Below are 15759 nucleotides of genomic sequence, written 5' to 3'. Positions count from 1 at the left end.
ATAGGGGTGTGGCTAGCCCAAAGGTGGAACACACCTATTGCATAACTAATTTTCCCACCTGTCGTGGTGCGTCATGGCTGGGGGTGGCACATCTCCAGTCTGGGGGAAGCCAGGATTGCATACCAAACCCTGGCATGTAGATTAATTAGCCGTCCTGCTGGAGTAGGTGATAAAATCTTCCTCCTGACAGGCATCGTTTCTGGCCTCAGAATGTGGACTCTTACTGCTCTTACTGTGGGATACGGTTGGCAAGCTAGTCGATACCAGACAGACAACACACTAAGAGTAGTAGGCTTAAGGGGGCACCTCTAAGGTGCCCTCTGGATGTACGTCCTATCCAAGGCTGGCACTAGTCTGGATTTATTAAGATGAGGTGATTTGATAGAGACTTGTAGTTGCAGATTCCTTACCCTAGAATTTCCCCTAGGTGTCAGACTCGATCCGAAGATTTTTCTTCATGGAGCACTGTTGCGTGCCGTTAGGTGGTGTTGGTCAACTCTGCGTCCGTCGTTTGTATCATAGTTGCAGTAATGACACCTGTCGTATAGGTGCCACCCCAACACGCTGATGTAATTTATTTTCTTTACAACACCGGACCCACCTACCTCAACAACCGACTCAGCTTCCACACCCCCACCCGAAGCCTCCGCTCAGACAACCTTGCCCTCGCCACAGTCCCCCTGCATCCGAAAAACCACCGCCGCCGGCAGATCCTTCTCCTACCTCGCCGCCAAGACCTGGAACACTCTCCCCACCATCCTACGACAGACCCAGGACCTGCTGGCCTTCAGAAGACTCAAGACCTGGCTCTTCAACCAGTTGCACCCCCCTCCCCAGCGCCTTAAGACCCTCACGGGTATGTAGCGCACTTTACAAATGCAGTGATTGATTCTTTCCGTGCAAGCCTATGTGCAGAGCCAGAGAAGACCTATCCTCATTTGCTTTTTGACTGACTCCTGCACTTTTGTAGATTTTTGACTACTAAGTGCCTCAATATGTCTTCCTGTAGGATTGGATTTAAGCCATGTGACTCCTGTCGTTGCATAATATCGGTGATGGATCTCCACCTTGTGTGCTTGTGGTGTCTGGAGCGCGACCATGACAGTCATGCTCCGAGTGCTGGGCCATGAACCCGAAGGCTTTGAGAGAGCGTTCCCTAAAGCTCATGACGGACCTGGGCTCGGCTCTGCGTCACTCCCGGTCTTGCTTGAGAGGAAGGTCACTGTTAGAAATGGGGTCTTTGATTGGCAGTCACATTACTCCCTGTCCAAGCAAGGACCCTCTCTGGTCCGGGTAAGTCACACACAATCCAAATTATCCTGTGCCCACCCTCTGGTAGCTTGGCACTGAGCAGTCAGGCTTAACTTAGAAGGCAATGTGTTAAGTATTTGTGCAATAAATTATGCACTCACACAGGATAGCCCCACAAAAATACACCACACAGTGTTTAGAAAAATATGTAATATTTATCTGGTTAAATGCAGGTCAAAACGATTAAGGTTCAATTAGTACACATTGAAATATCACTTAGAAAATGTTATAAAGAAGCTTTAGTTCTTCAAAAGCAACAAATGTCTCTTGCAAACACAACGTACCTGGTTTGCGTTCAAATTCTGGGGTTTGAGTGGAATGAAGCTGTCATTTCTAAAATAGTAAATTAAATCCAACTTCACCAGTCAGCCGGACTTTGTATTACCATTCTAGCCATACTAAATATGACATTGATACTCCTTTCTGATCAGAATCTACCTCTCCAGGAGTATGAGTGTGACCCTAATGTTAGCCTATGAAAGGAGCAGGCCTCACAGCAGTGTAAAAACAAATTTAGGAGTTTGTCTACCAGGACACACAAACTGCACAGGTACATGTCCTGCCTTTTATCTACACAGTACCCTGCCCTATGGGTTACCTAGGGCCTACCTTAGGGGTGACCTGTATGTAGAAAAAGGGGAGTTTAAGGCTTGGCAAGCACTTTTAAATGCCAAGTAGATGTGACAGTGAAACTGCTCACACAGGCCTTGCAATGGCAGGCCTGAGGCATGGTTAGGAGGCTACTTATGTGGGTGGCACAATCAGTGCTGCAGGCCCACTAGTAGCATTTAATCCACAGGCCCTGGGCACATGTAGTGCACTTGACTGGGGTCTGGCAAGTAGATTAAATAAGCCAGTTGCGTATAAACAATGTCAATATGTTTTAAGGGAGAGAGCATATGCACTTTAGCACTTGTTTGCAGTGGTAAAGTGCGTAGAGCACTAAAACCAGCAAAAACAGTGTCCAAAAAGTTAGTGGTGACCAGGCTAAGGCTGTCAGGACTACCAGTCACAAGACTGCTCGTGGAGCAATCACTACTCAATCTTGTGCCACTCCAAGTCCTCGGGACATTCGGGGGGGTCACAAGAAAGTCATTGAAAAAGAACAAGCTTTCTTTGACTTTGCCTCATCGCTCAGACGATTCGATGTGGGAGGAGGAGGGTCGTTTTACTAGGCCTCTATCCTTGGAGCCTGCCTTTAGGTGGGGTCCGTGCCTCCCTGAGTTTCCGAGAGCCAGAGCTACCCCTGCTCAAATCAGGGAGTTTTATGAGGCCATGCGCTTCCTATTTGGGCAGACTGAACCTCCTCCGACACCCTTCAACCCATTAGGGTTGACAGGGGCCCCTTCTGGTTCTGTGCTGGCGGCTTCGACCTCTGTTCCGGAGAACACTCCAGGATCCATTTCCAGATCCAAGCTGACACCAGTCATGCAATTGCAACCTTCCCCGACGCCGGTACAGTAGGCGACGCTCCTGATGTCGGTTGGACCTGTAATCGAGGTCGACCCATACTTAATCCCAGAGCTGGAACTACGTTGTTCAATGTTGATTCCGGCTTTCTTTCCCAGGTTGGACCCTGACACTTACGCCTATGGGTACAATGAGAGTATGGAGGGGTCGCCGGACCCTCTAGAACAGTGGTTCCCAACCTTTTGACTTCTGTGGACCCTCATTTTATCATTACTGGAACTTGGGGATTCCCCCGTCCCCCAACTGAATCATTATTGGAAGCTGGGGACACCCCCACCCCCCGACTGAGTCATTACTGAAAGCTAGGGACCTAATCTGTTAATATTCAATTTTCTAAGCAGTCGTGGACCCCCCCCCATGGGTCTCTGGACTACGTCTGAGAGCTTAGTCATTCAGGCTTCCTCCTCTTCTGGTGCTTTCCCTTCTGCACCCTCGAACAGGAAATCAAAAAGACTTTGCCAACTTGGGAAGAAAACGTTCTCTTCCTCGAATCTGGCATTGTGTTCTGTGAACACCGCATGCCTTTTGGGCCGCTACAACCATACTTTGTGGGATAGGGTTACATAGGTGATGCCACTGGTCCCGGAGGAGGCCCTGGCCATTCTCACCAAAGCTAGGGGAGAATGGGACGCAGCCAAGTTCACGATTCGATGTGGGCTGGACACCACCGACTCAGTGGGCAGATTGTTTGGACGTCTGGCTTTTCGGGGGAGATGTTCAGCAATTATTGACATACCCTTCGATGGCACCTGTCTTCGGAGACAAAGCAGACTCCGCTTGGAAGCCCTTTACGGAGTCCCAGACAACGGCTCAGTCCCTTTGCCTCTCAGCTGCTCCTCGACCCTCCCCTCCTCCCCCCCCCCCCCCCCCCCAACACCCTCAGTCCACTTTTCGCCCCTTACTTGGCTACAAAAGGGGCACCCAATTGCGTACATTTCTCTGCAGCCATCATGCTGCGCATGCTGCCCAGCCTTTACGTAGTTGAGGACATACGATCCAATGTTCCTGTGGACCAGGGAGCCAGCAGGCGGCCCAGTCTATGCCCTCTATCCTGCCCGAAACTCCCCCCCCCCCCACCCCGCAGCCTCTGAACCATCCTAGTCAGTCCTCCCAACGCGGACCAATTGGAAACAGGATTCGCCGTTACCTGCCCCACTGGTAATCCATTACGATGGACAGGTGGATTTTGCAGATAGTCCGAAGGGGCTACACCTTCCCCATCGAGACTACCCCCTTCCATCCATGCCCCATCCTACAACCGGATGACGTAGGATCACTTATTTCTCCTCCGCAAGGAAGTTAGGGCTCTCTTGGCCAAGGAAGCCATAGAAAGGGATCCCGTTCCTGAAGTAGGTCATGGTTGTTATTCCTGCTACCTTTTTGGTACCCAGAAAGCACAAGGGTTACTGCCTGTCGTAGACCTTCGATCCCTCAATCTCAAGAAGAAGTTCAAAATGCTCACTCTGACTCAGGTTTTATCTCCCTGGACACAGGAGACCAGATGGTAGAGATGGACTTGCAGGACGATTATTTTCACCTGAAGTGCTCTGAGTGCCGGGCCAAGCTTCCGAAGGCTTTAAGGGAGTGGTCCCTAAAGCTCATTGTGGCCCGGCGTGTGACTCCGCATGGCTCCTGGTCTCGCTCGGTCCAGAGACCACTCGCAGAATCACCACCAATCGGCTTCGTCCACTCTGGGAAGAAGAAGAAGTAGAAGAATACTCTGGATTCTTTGACTTCACCCCGTCGCTTGGCTGATGCGATGCAGGAGGAGTGTTGACGCTCCAGGCCTTCCTCTGAGGAGCTTACTTCTGGGTCTGCTCTGCACCACCCAGTTTCCAGGAGCCGGAGCAATCCTTGCCCGAGTCAAGGAGTTTTGAGGCCATTTGTCTCATATTTGGGCACTCCAACCCCCCTGCCGCTCTGTCTTGGTCAGCAGCTTCGACATTGGCCTCTGAGGGCCCCTTCAGATTTGCTAGAAAATCAGTGCTGATGCCAGTCGTGCCATTGTGACCTTCTTTGGCACCAGCTAATCATCAACACTATCGCTGTCAGTTGGGCCCATGATCGACATCAACCAAATCCAAATTCCTGACGACCTGGAGCCGGAATGGCGTAGGTAGACACTTCTTTGACTTCGATGGTGCCTACTCACCCCAGGTCGAATTCAGACCCTTTTTCCTATGGGTACGAATATGAGGAGGGATTGGAAGTGTTGCTGGACCCTTATGAATACCAGCTGGATGACCCCAACATGGACTGGGCACAGGAATTGGGCGAGGCCAGTGCTCTGGATACTTCTCCAGACGATGGCATGCTTTCTCCTCCTACCGTGGCTATGGCCAGTAGGGCGGCTGAGGTCCTTGGCCTCGAACTACCCACTGGAGCGGTCAGGACTAAACTCCTGACACAGGTGCTTCAATCTGGGACCTCCACTTCAGATACTCTCCTCCCATTCAATTAAGCTGTCACTGATGTCCTTCTGGGTACTTGGTCCAGACCCAGCACAGGGGCTCCTGTGAACAGCAGTCGCCCGCCCCAAGTGACTCTAAATTCCTGTCCCAACACCCCACACCTGAATGTCTTGTGATTCAGGCTTCCTCTTCATCTGGCGCATTCCTCTCCACTCCCCTGGATAGGGAATGAGAGACTGGACCAACTTTGGAAGATGTATTCTTCCTCCAGTCTGGCGTTGTGGTCAGTGAACACCGCATTCCTTTTGGGCCGCTATACCTACTCATTGTGGGATACGGTTGCACAAGTCTTGCTGCAGAGCCCAGAGGAGGCCCGGGCTATGATCTCTCAAGCTGTTGCTGATGGGAGAGACGCAGTGAAGTTCACTGTGGTAGGACACCGCTGACTCTGAGTAGACTGGTTGCGCTGACAGTGGCCTTGAGGCGCCATGCCTGGTTAAGGGGGATGGCTATCAATGCCTTATGGACATGTCTTTTGGCACCCATCGCTTCGGAAACATGGCGGACTCTGTGCTTGAGGTTCAGAGTCCCTGGGCTATGGCTCGGTCACTTGGCCTTTCAGCTGTCCCTCATCCACAACAGTCCATCATTAGCCCCTTTTGTGGCCCTTTCCCAACCACCGTGCCACCCACGCTACTCAGCCCCTGCGTAGCTGTTGTTGTGGAATCCCATGGGATTGTGGGACACGGAACCAGAGGTCTGCCCAGTCCATCCCCGCCCCTGCTGCAGCCTCCAAACCTTCCCAGTCCTTTCCCCCATCTGAGACCAGTGAAAGGCAGACTACGCTATCACCTGGCCCACTGGGAATCCATCACAACAGAGGGTTTTGCCGATCGTCCGAAGGTGTTACTTTCTTTCTTCTGAGGCTGGCCAGAAATCCAGGTCGACAATCAACTTTGTTGGGTAGGTGGGTGTGAAGAAAGGGAAGGTGGTGCAGACATGTACCATCTCGCAATGGATACTACTTTGCATCAAACTGTGCTACGCTTTGGCAAAGAAGCAACCCCCTGAGGTCTTGCATGCTCACTCCACAAGCGTTCCACAGCGTTAGCACGTGGACTTCCTGTACTGGATATCTGACAGGCAGCAACGTGGGCACCCCTGCACACGTTCATTAAACATTACTGCCTGGACAGTCCGGTCCACCGAGACGGCTACTGTGGTTGGTTGGTGTTGCAGGACTTTTTAATATGATCTTGGTTCGCAGCCCAACACTGAGGATGATATTGCTTGGGTATCTTTTCGAAGGTAAGGAATCTGCAACTCAGGCTCTATCATGTGAACAAGTTACTTGCGTTCGATAACGATTTATCTGGTAGACATATTCTAGTTGCAGATTCGTTACCAATCCACCCACCCATCCTCCCTGCTTGTGAACTGATTTCTAGGGATATGGATTCCGTTTTCTGGGCCTTATCTCTGGTGCACCATTTTCAGTGTTCTTTGGCGTGGAAAGTCGTGAAAAACTGACATCACTGTGCTGAGCAGCACCTATGTACGACTCGGTCATCATCACGGTGACCACGATGTCAATGACGAATGCGGAGTCGACAGCGCCAGCTGATGGCGCCCAAGGGTACTGCTCAAAGAAAAATCTCCGGATCCAGTCTATCGCCTGGGGGAAATTCTAAGGTAAGGAGTCTACAACTAGAATGTCTTTACCAGATAAATAGTTACCCAAAGGTAAGTAACTTGTTCTTCAGTCTTCCCCCTATCTCGACGACTGGCTGTTAAAGACAAGCTCACACCAGGCTGTCTCCCACGTCCAGACTATGGTGGACCTCCTGTATTTTCTGGGTTTACTGTAAACATGCAGAAGTCGCACCAGATCTGGTAGTAGTAACAGCGTGACAGACACTTCGCTCCTGGCATGGTGTGGCCATCTGGGAGAGGTGGTGATCAGAGGCATCTGGTCTTCAGCAGAGTACATACTCCACATTAAGCTGTATGAGCTCCATGCGTTCTGGCGACTATTGAAGGCATCTCTCCCCTCTGTCAGGGGAAGATGGTGCAGGTGTTCATGGTCAACATCACCCCCATGTGGTACTGCAGTTAGTAGGCATGGTGGGGTCATGGACCCTTTGTCAGGAGGCTCTGTGCCTCTGGATGTGGCTGAAACAGCAGGCACATCCTGGTGGTTAAACATCTAGAGGGCACTCTGAAGGCCAGAGCAGACAAACTCAACCGAAAATGTCTACCGGATCACAAATGGCATCTTGGTCAGGAGGTGGCACAAGGTCTCTTTCAACAGTGGGCAGAGTCTAGGTTAGATCTGTTTGCCTGCGCACAGAATGTGCAATGTCAGCATTTCTGTGTGTTTGAGTTGAGGTGGCAATTGCTCTGAGACGCTTTTCTTCTTGAGTGAAACTCCGGCCTCCTGTACGTCTTTCCGCCAATACCAGTTCTGCCTAGAGTTTTCAAGAAGATCAATAACGACTGTTCCCAAGTAATTCTTGTGACACCGGACTGGGTTTGTAGAGTCTGGTATCCCCAGCTATTAAACATGTCCATCAATCCTGTGATCAGACTGCCCTTTGGGAGGATCTTCTGTCACAGCAGCAGTGGAGGGTTCTGCATCTGGACATGTTAACTCTCCGCCTTCTTGCATGGAGATTGAGTGGTGACAGTAGACTGCTTTTAACCTTTGCCCAAAGTCTGCAGCGTAATTTTCACAGCCAGTTGTCCCTCTACCAAACGGTAGACGCCTGTCCTTGGAACAGCATGGTGCACAGACAAGTCTGTAGACAGCCTTTCTGCCCCTTTCTCTGAGGTTCTTATGTTTATCCTTCCTCTAGCCCAGCATGGCTCTGCTATGGGTTCTCTCAAAGGTTATAAGTCTGGTATTTCAGCTTTTTGAGGTTGCATGATCAACCGTCTTTAAGTCCCTTATTGTGCCTTAGGTTCCTTTAAGGTCTTACACATATGTTTTCTCTTTCCTAATTCTTTGTCTCAGTAGGATCTGAATTTGGTTTTGACATTTCTGATGGATGTGCGCTCCTTTTAAGTCTTTCCACAATTGTCATCTGAAGCTTCTTACTCTGAAAACAACCTTCCTTGTGGCCATTACATTTGCCTACAGGTTAAGTCAGCTACAGGCATTGTCATCTAAGCCATCCTACCTTTCTATCAATCCTTTCAAAGTGGTGCTTCGCACTAGGGCCTCCTATTTTCCAAAAGTGGTTACGTTGTTTCATGTAGGCCAATCCTTCACCTTGCCTACTTTTTCCGCACTCCCACAGCCCTCTAAGGAAGAGGATACTCCACTGCCTGGACCCTAAAAAAGCGTTGGCGTTCTACCTTGATCGTACAAAAGAATTCCGGTTATGTGGTTGTGAAGAAAGGTTGGGCAGTGCAGAAGCGGACCATCTACAGATGCGTCATACTCTGCAGTAAGATCTGCTAAGCACTGGCCAAAAAGCAACCACCTGAAGGTTTGTGTACTCATTCTATCCGAGGTACAACTGCGACTGTTGCTTTAGCACAAGGAGTTCCAATCCTTAATCTGTCGGGCAGCAGAATGGGCTTCTCTGCACATGTTTACCCACACATTCCTGCTTGGACAGTCCGGTCCATAGGGACAGGCACTTAGCCTGTTCGGTCCTGCAGGACTTCCTAGTATGATTTTGGTTTGCATACCCACCTCCCAGGATGGTATTGCGTTGGGTATCTACCCACAGGTAAGGAATCTGCATCTAGAAGTCTATCAGATTAATTGTCCTCCCCACAAACTGATTTATAGGGACAGAGACTCTCCTTCAAACCCCCCCCAAAAATGTTCTTCATGAGACAGCTTCTGGCGTGGAAAGTCGTGAAAAGAAACTAACGTCAGCGCGCTGGGATGGCACCTATATAGGAACTGCGGTGTCCATTTCGGTGCGGGCGACGCAGATGGACGGAAGTGCTCTAAGAACCAAGAGGTGACTGGAGCCTACCTACTCGCCGATATGCCATGGGTGCAACGCCGGTCATCCCTACTTTGCAGCAGCTCCCGCTATGTTCATCTCCAAAGCAGCAAATTCTGTGCAGTGGCTCGTTCCAGAAATTAATATCCAGCTCTGTGGAGCCTTCATCTGCTACAGCCTGCAGCTTCATCCTGCTGGAGATTTTAGACTTTCATAAAAGAGACCACGTCCAAACGAAGACACTTACACTGTGTCTTTGTCCAGTGTCTCCCTGATGACACCTCCTCGGACACTGTCAACAGCCTTGCCCTTCTGAACTTTACCTTTGGAGACTTATTTCTCCAAAAATTCTTCTAAGTCCAAAGGTAAATGGAGACTGGGCCCAATCCACTTTGTGTCTGACTGACACTCCATTGTGGTTTGCCATAACTATAAACTTGGTCATGGTCACCCGCAACTAGATGTCCGCGATTGATACTTTGATCTTTAAGATGGTAATTTCTTTTTTTTTTTTTCTTTTTTTTTTTTTTTTCTTTTTTTACTTTAAACTCTTAAAAATTTGTAACTCCGGTTCTACTAATTGGATTTTTGTCATTTTGGTGTCAATTTATGAAAATGTATTTTTTCTAAAATGGTGTGATTTTTCTTGTGGTGTTTTCACTTTATTACTGATTGAGTGCTACATAAATACTTTACACGTTGCTTCTAAGTTAGTTCTCAGTGCTTTTGTGGCGGGCTACCTGAGGATTAAACACAGGTTAATTTAGTGCCTTCTTGTAGTTCACCTTTACAATAATTTTGGCTGTTGCTTGAGTGGGATTTCCGTCGTTTCCCCCCGCCCCCCCCCCCCCCCAAAAAAAAACATTCTTACAATCCTGATGTTCAGTCTCAGTTCTGGATCTCTGTGGGAGTGGCTCTTGTACTTCTTGAACTATTGGACTTCTGCATCCTGCTTGTCGACTCAGTCAGGTGGCACTTCGGGCTCTGCATTGGGATCTGAGTCTCAGTGGTCCACACTAAGGAAATCTGTCTGATCTGATTACATCTAGGTTTAGAAGGAGACTGCGAAAGATCTGCAGTGGTGCCTGCTCAAATGCAGTTCCAGTTGCCAACCACTCGCCCTTCTCCACCCAGGGTTGAGTCTCCTTGACCTTGTTGGGCTCCAAAATTCTGCAGCACTCCGTGCAACGCTTTCTTGCATTTACCAAGCCCTGTTGCTTCTGCTGACCACTGATTGCTCTGTAATCTGATGATCTTGTGGGACCGCTCTTGGATGACTCCTGGGATTGTCCTGCATCACCTGGACTCCACAGCTGCACTTCAACTACTGTCCAACAATAAAGCAGATCCAAGAGCGGTGGGCATTGCTCTCTTGCACCTCCTGGGCACCACTGGGTGGTCTTGACTCTCTCCCCTCTTTCCTTAGGCCTTTTTTTTCTGGAATCCACGAGTAGGTTCCACAGACCTGGTCCACAGGTCACAACAGCAGGTGGACAACCAAGGTTTCCAGTGACTTAAACAGGAGGTTCCAACACAACTTCACCCTATGCACCTGGGCTCCTTGGTATAGGTACTCTGCTTCTCTGGGTATCCATGGGTGGGGGCACTCTTGAACCTTCCTTTTCCAATGGATTTCTTCTGGGAAGGATCCTAAAACTTCAAAAATCCAACCGCAGCTTCCCCATGTTATCCTATGGCCACCTGATCCGGGGTAACATCTCTGCACACTGGTACAAGTGAAAACCTACTTACCTTAGGTGTTTAGTGCTTCCCCAGTCCTGAGGGTCCTTGGGTGGTAGTTTGGGTTAGTAGTGATTATCTCATTGCATTTTTTAGGGTTGAGCGCAAAGTGCTCTGTCCCTGGTGTAATTGCTCTGCGAGCTTTTAACCACACTCATGTCAATCCATCAGTTTGGTTGGTTTGTGGGCTTGCCTTTTAAAATGAGCTTGATTTTATTAGTGAAAAGCATGCGTATCATGCTTTTTCCGGTGCTTAGCCTGCCTCGAGCTCACCGGCCAACTGCTGAAATCATACGAGGCTCCATGTTTTCCGTATGGTTTCTGCAGTATTTTTTCTCTTTATTTCGTAGGCAGCACGATCTCACTGGGCAGTAGCAGAGCGCTTTGCATGACATCGACCCTGTTTATGGATATTTGCACTTTTGCCGATACGTTTCACTGCGAGCGAACTTCTGTTTCCTTTTCTATGTTTGCTTTGCGCTCATTGTAGCAGTCAGCTTGCCTATGTGAAACTGTTTTACTTTGGAGTTTATGGCAAGAAAACTCCATTTAGGGGTACACAATGCTAATAGCTTTAACTCAAGGGGCCCATGTTATTTTATGCCTTTGCTCGCCTGTTTCTGAGTTTTTTTTATGTTCAGATCTCCAGTTAGGAGATATACCAAATTTAGTTTAGTATGCGTTATAATAAATATATTATTTTTCTTACACTGATGTGGTCCTTTGTGTGTACATCACTGACTGACCTTTGTGGTATTTGCAACTGCCATCACACTCCTGGATAAACCCTAGCGACTCCCCACAGCTACCATTTGAGAGCTCTAGTGATTTAGAACCCCTTAGACTATCCATTACGGTTGCCTGGACTCAGTAGACTGTGTCTCATCAATTGGTGTACACCATATACTGAGACAGCCTCCTGCAGGTACTAAGACCACTGATAGTGAATTGGTGGGGGAAGGGGCGTATGGAAGTTGGGCTGGGCGTCTGTGATGAGATGATGTGCTGAGATGAGAATTGAATGATGTGAAGGAAGCTTGTAGTAGGGCATTGAGGACGACTGAGAAAATGTGGTCAGGTACTGAAAGGTGCCAACCTGTGGACTGAATCCACTATTATAGACTGAGATAGTAATGGTTCTACTGAATAGTGATGAGGGAGAAGTGTAAAGCTTGCAGCCATGAGTGGTTGTAGATGTTACATTGAGTGTGTTGTGTTCAGATGAGGTTTGTTTTAAGCTTCCTACATTGGCCACTGATAGTGTTCTACAATGAAGGTGTCTGGAAATTTTTCCAGGGTGTTTAAAACTTTTTGCTGAGGTTTTGGAGAGATTCTTGATGGGTATGATCTTGAAAGTGTTGGTTCCAGCTTTCTCCTTCTTGGTACACATTGTGAGGGATTTTAGGAGTTTTTTTCTTGTAGGGAGCTGGATTTTGGCTGCAGACCCCCCCCCCCCCCCCCCAAAAAAAAAACTTTTGCCTGGTTTTTAAATCTCATCAGTCATATTTCAGCGGCAGTGTGGATGTCTGGTGAGGGGTCCCGTAGTGTGGCATAGTACATGATGCAGCCCTTAGAGACACTCTGTAGTCACAGGGCCCTTGGTACAACTGGTACCTTTTACAAGGGACGTAGTTGTGTGCCAGGGATGTGCTATTTGCGGAGGCAATGGTACAGTGTAGGGAAAGAACACAGGTGCTGGGGCCTAGTTAGCAGGATCCCAGCACATACTCAGTCAGGTTGGCATCGGATACCAGGATATCTCCTGTTCCTACCCCCAGTGTCAGTGTTCCTTCCCTAAAACAAGACACCTGGTCACTTGAACCCCAAGTGACTAGGTCCTTTTGCCCCCTAAAAGTCCCTAGTAAATGGCCCCCTGTTACCTAGGGCATGGGTGCTGAAGTGGGCCCCCCCAGAGCTACAGCACAACCTGTGCCACTCTGAGGGACCCAGCACCAACCTTATGCAGACTGTCATAGTGTAAAATGCTGCTTCCAAAATTGAAAACACAACATGAGACACAGCATGTGTGCCATGTCCCCTAAGCACTGCATGCAGTACATGCAAGTCAGCCCTCTAGCAGGCCTTACAGCCCTGTGGCAGGGGGCATTATATTACTTTGTCGATTCTCAGACATAGTAAGTGTACAGGGAAGCCTTTTTAAATGCATGTGGGAAAACTGGTTATTACGAGTTCCCCATCTACATGATAGCTTCTCTGAATCCTTGGATATTTGGTATCAGACATCTCAGAATAACAAACCCTCACTGACCCCAGTGATGGATTTATTAAAAAATGCACTTTGGAGGTGCCCCCTGAAAACCTACCAGCTACTAGTGCGTTGTCTGTCCGGTCTTGACCAGTTCAGCCACCACAGCGGTGTTTCTGGATCTCAAAAGGTGAGAGCCAGTGTTCTCGACCCAAAAACAAAAGGCTACACTGGGCAGAGGTGTTACCTCCTCTCCCAGGCAGGATGGATATTCAGGGCGGGGAGCTTCAAAGGCCTTGCCACCTTTATCAAGCGACTGAGGTCTCTCCAGATGGTGATGACCAATCCTTCTGTCCTGACCCCATTTTGGCAGCAGCACTTGTGGGAAAATTAGTTAAATTAAGAGTAGTGCCCACTTCATGCAAGTCCCACCCCTAAGGTAGACGAGCTGAAGCGGACACTACTTTTTAACTTCCTCCATCTTGTTTGGATGGAATTAGGCCACTAGCGTTCGGATTATGCCCACTTTCCAGTGGACATGGTCATTAAAAGGGTGTAGTCACCCTAAAGGTGAGTAGCCCATTGGCTTACCACCTAGCACTCCCTGGAATGCCCCTAAATGCAGTACTTATGTGGCACCCTTGAACCCTAGAACTCAGATTTCTGACGGCCTACGAAGAGCCCCAGGGTCTTGGGGAGCTGGACTGTCTTTCTCCCTAAGTCTCCTAGCATCAGAACTTACCAGGGCAGCTGTGGGCTTTCTTTGTTCAGCCTCCTGGCCTGAGCCTGCAGTCTTTTTCCAAAACTGATCTCCCCCATTGACTTGCATTGGGCGCCTGATATTGGCACTCTGCACCCGGCCGCCGCTGAGGGTGTAAGTTTGTTGCTTCCTTTTGGCCCCTCCTGAGCTTATCTCAACGCCAGATGATGCGCCACTTTACTCACCTGTGAGCAGCTCATCTTCGGTTACTCAGTCTCCATTGGTGGTTAACATTGGGTGTCTGATGCTGTGTTGGCACTCTGCACCCGGCTGCCTCCATGCAGCTGAGGGTGTAAGTTTGGTGCTACCAATTTCCACTGTATGTTTACAGCAAACAAAACTAGGTTCATCACTGTGAGGGTGCAGTGGTAACGAAGATGCACGTTTTCACCAGTGAGCAGAGTGATCTGAGCCTTCTGAAGTTTGTTCAAAGCCCCTGTGTCACGCCCACCCTATGAGCACCTTAGGACTTGTGAAGGGATGGTGGTGCTGTAACTTAAAAACTAAGAGCATGCTTTCGGTTGTCAGCCCTTCCTAAGGAAGAGAGAGAGTATCTCACATGACACTGACTTGAAGCACGACCATTTGCCCAGGGCTGCATGAATCCCTGTCTGGGGCCACCTGGAGGTGTTCTCAAGGTGCCTATCTGCATTGTTGTGTATCATTTGGGTCTTTTCTATTGGCCGCAGGTAACGGAAGATGTAGATCCCAGAGGTTTGGGAGCGGCCTGTGACAATAGTGAAGGAGTCTTCTCAATAGCCAATCGAAGATGGAGGACTTCCATATTCTAGTATGTGAAACGGAGTCACAAGGCGTGTTGGAGTGACCTAAAGTAATTCTTCTTTGTTAGACTGTAATCTTAGTTTTGATTCTTCCTTTGTGTGATTACGTATGTGTTTTCAGGAGGAGGCAGTCGTTTTTCCGATCTTGTTAAGGAGCTGAGCTCGAATTACCCATTCCATGTGCAGCAGCAGTCATTTTGTTGTGAGAATTTCCCCATTAATCAATCCGTTTTTCTTCCCCTATGTCTGGCAGAGACCTCAAGTACCCACCTTCTCTTTTCAGGAGAGCAACTGGTGCTTGGAGAAACCTGTGCTAAGTCGTGGTCTGCTTGCCTTTCCAAAAGCTTTTTTTTAAAGGTGCCAATCTCACTGGTGGGTGTTGTGCCCCAATAGGAACTGTTCTAAAATGTAATGAGTGCATAAACTCCACAACATGCCTGTGCTCTCTTGGGCACCTGGGACGACTCCCGGCTGAGTTAGAGACACAGGAGGGGGGAGGGGGGGGGTTGGGTTGGGTGCATCAACCCAATAAGAAAACAATGGGAGGCTGCACACTCTCTGTAGCCATGAGGCAGCAGTAGGGGGAGCAGCTACTTGCGCATCCAGGAATGCCAGGCAAAGGAATAAAGTCCAGATCAGGCACTAGGATCTCTTGCTTGCCATGCAGAGCAGCAGCTCACTCCAGTTCAAGTCACAGAGATCCCCATGACTCACTGACCATCTCCAACCTCCCAGCGACCAGTGGACGTGGGAAGGAGTGCCGCCTCCTGGTGGAAGGGGCCAGGCAGCCAAGGGGTGGTGGCACCTCTATTTCATGTGCATGCAGTTTGTCAGTTGTGCAAGATCGTCTTTTGGATATGCAGGCCATGTCTGTCATGCTGTTATTAATTCTAGGTGTTTTACTTTCCCTTGAAGACATTAGTGTCTTGGTTGGTCACTTTCATATGCTTTGTGAATCTTAATATTGCTGAAAAGATTTACTTAGAATGTGTTTTAATTTAACTGTCCATTAACAGTTTAATTCTACAAAAAAAGTAAGGAAGTGTTGGATTTTAATAATTATATGCTTTATTTTTGTTTGTACAGAAATACATTCCGAGGTAAAAACATTTTTCAC

At 48.8% G+C, this 15759-nt stretch overlaps 1 protein-coding gene across 1 annotated transcript in view; it reads left to right on the top strand.

The window, feature by feature from the left end:
* Positions 1–15759, top strand: part of IGF2BP3 (insulin like growth factor 2 mRNA binding protein 3) — a 515178-nt gene that overhangs the window by 393652 nt on the left and 105767 nt on the right. The window lies entirely within an intron of this gene.

Source organism: Pleurodeles waltl, chromosome 10 (genome assembly GCF_031143425.1).
Source record: "Pleurodeles waltl isolate 20211129_DDA chromosome 10, aPleWal1.hap1.20221129, whole genome shotgun sequence".
NCBI lineage: Eukaryota > Metazoa > Chordata > Amphibia > Caudata > Salamandridae > Pleurodeles > Pleurodeles waltl.
The sequence above is the reverse complement of the archived record's forward strand: the minus strand, read 5'-3'. Positions and strand labels throughout refer to the sequence as shown.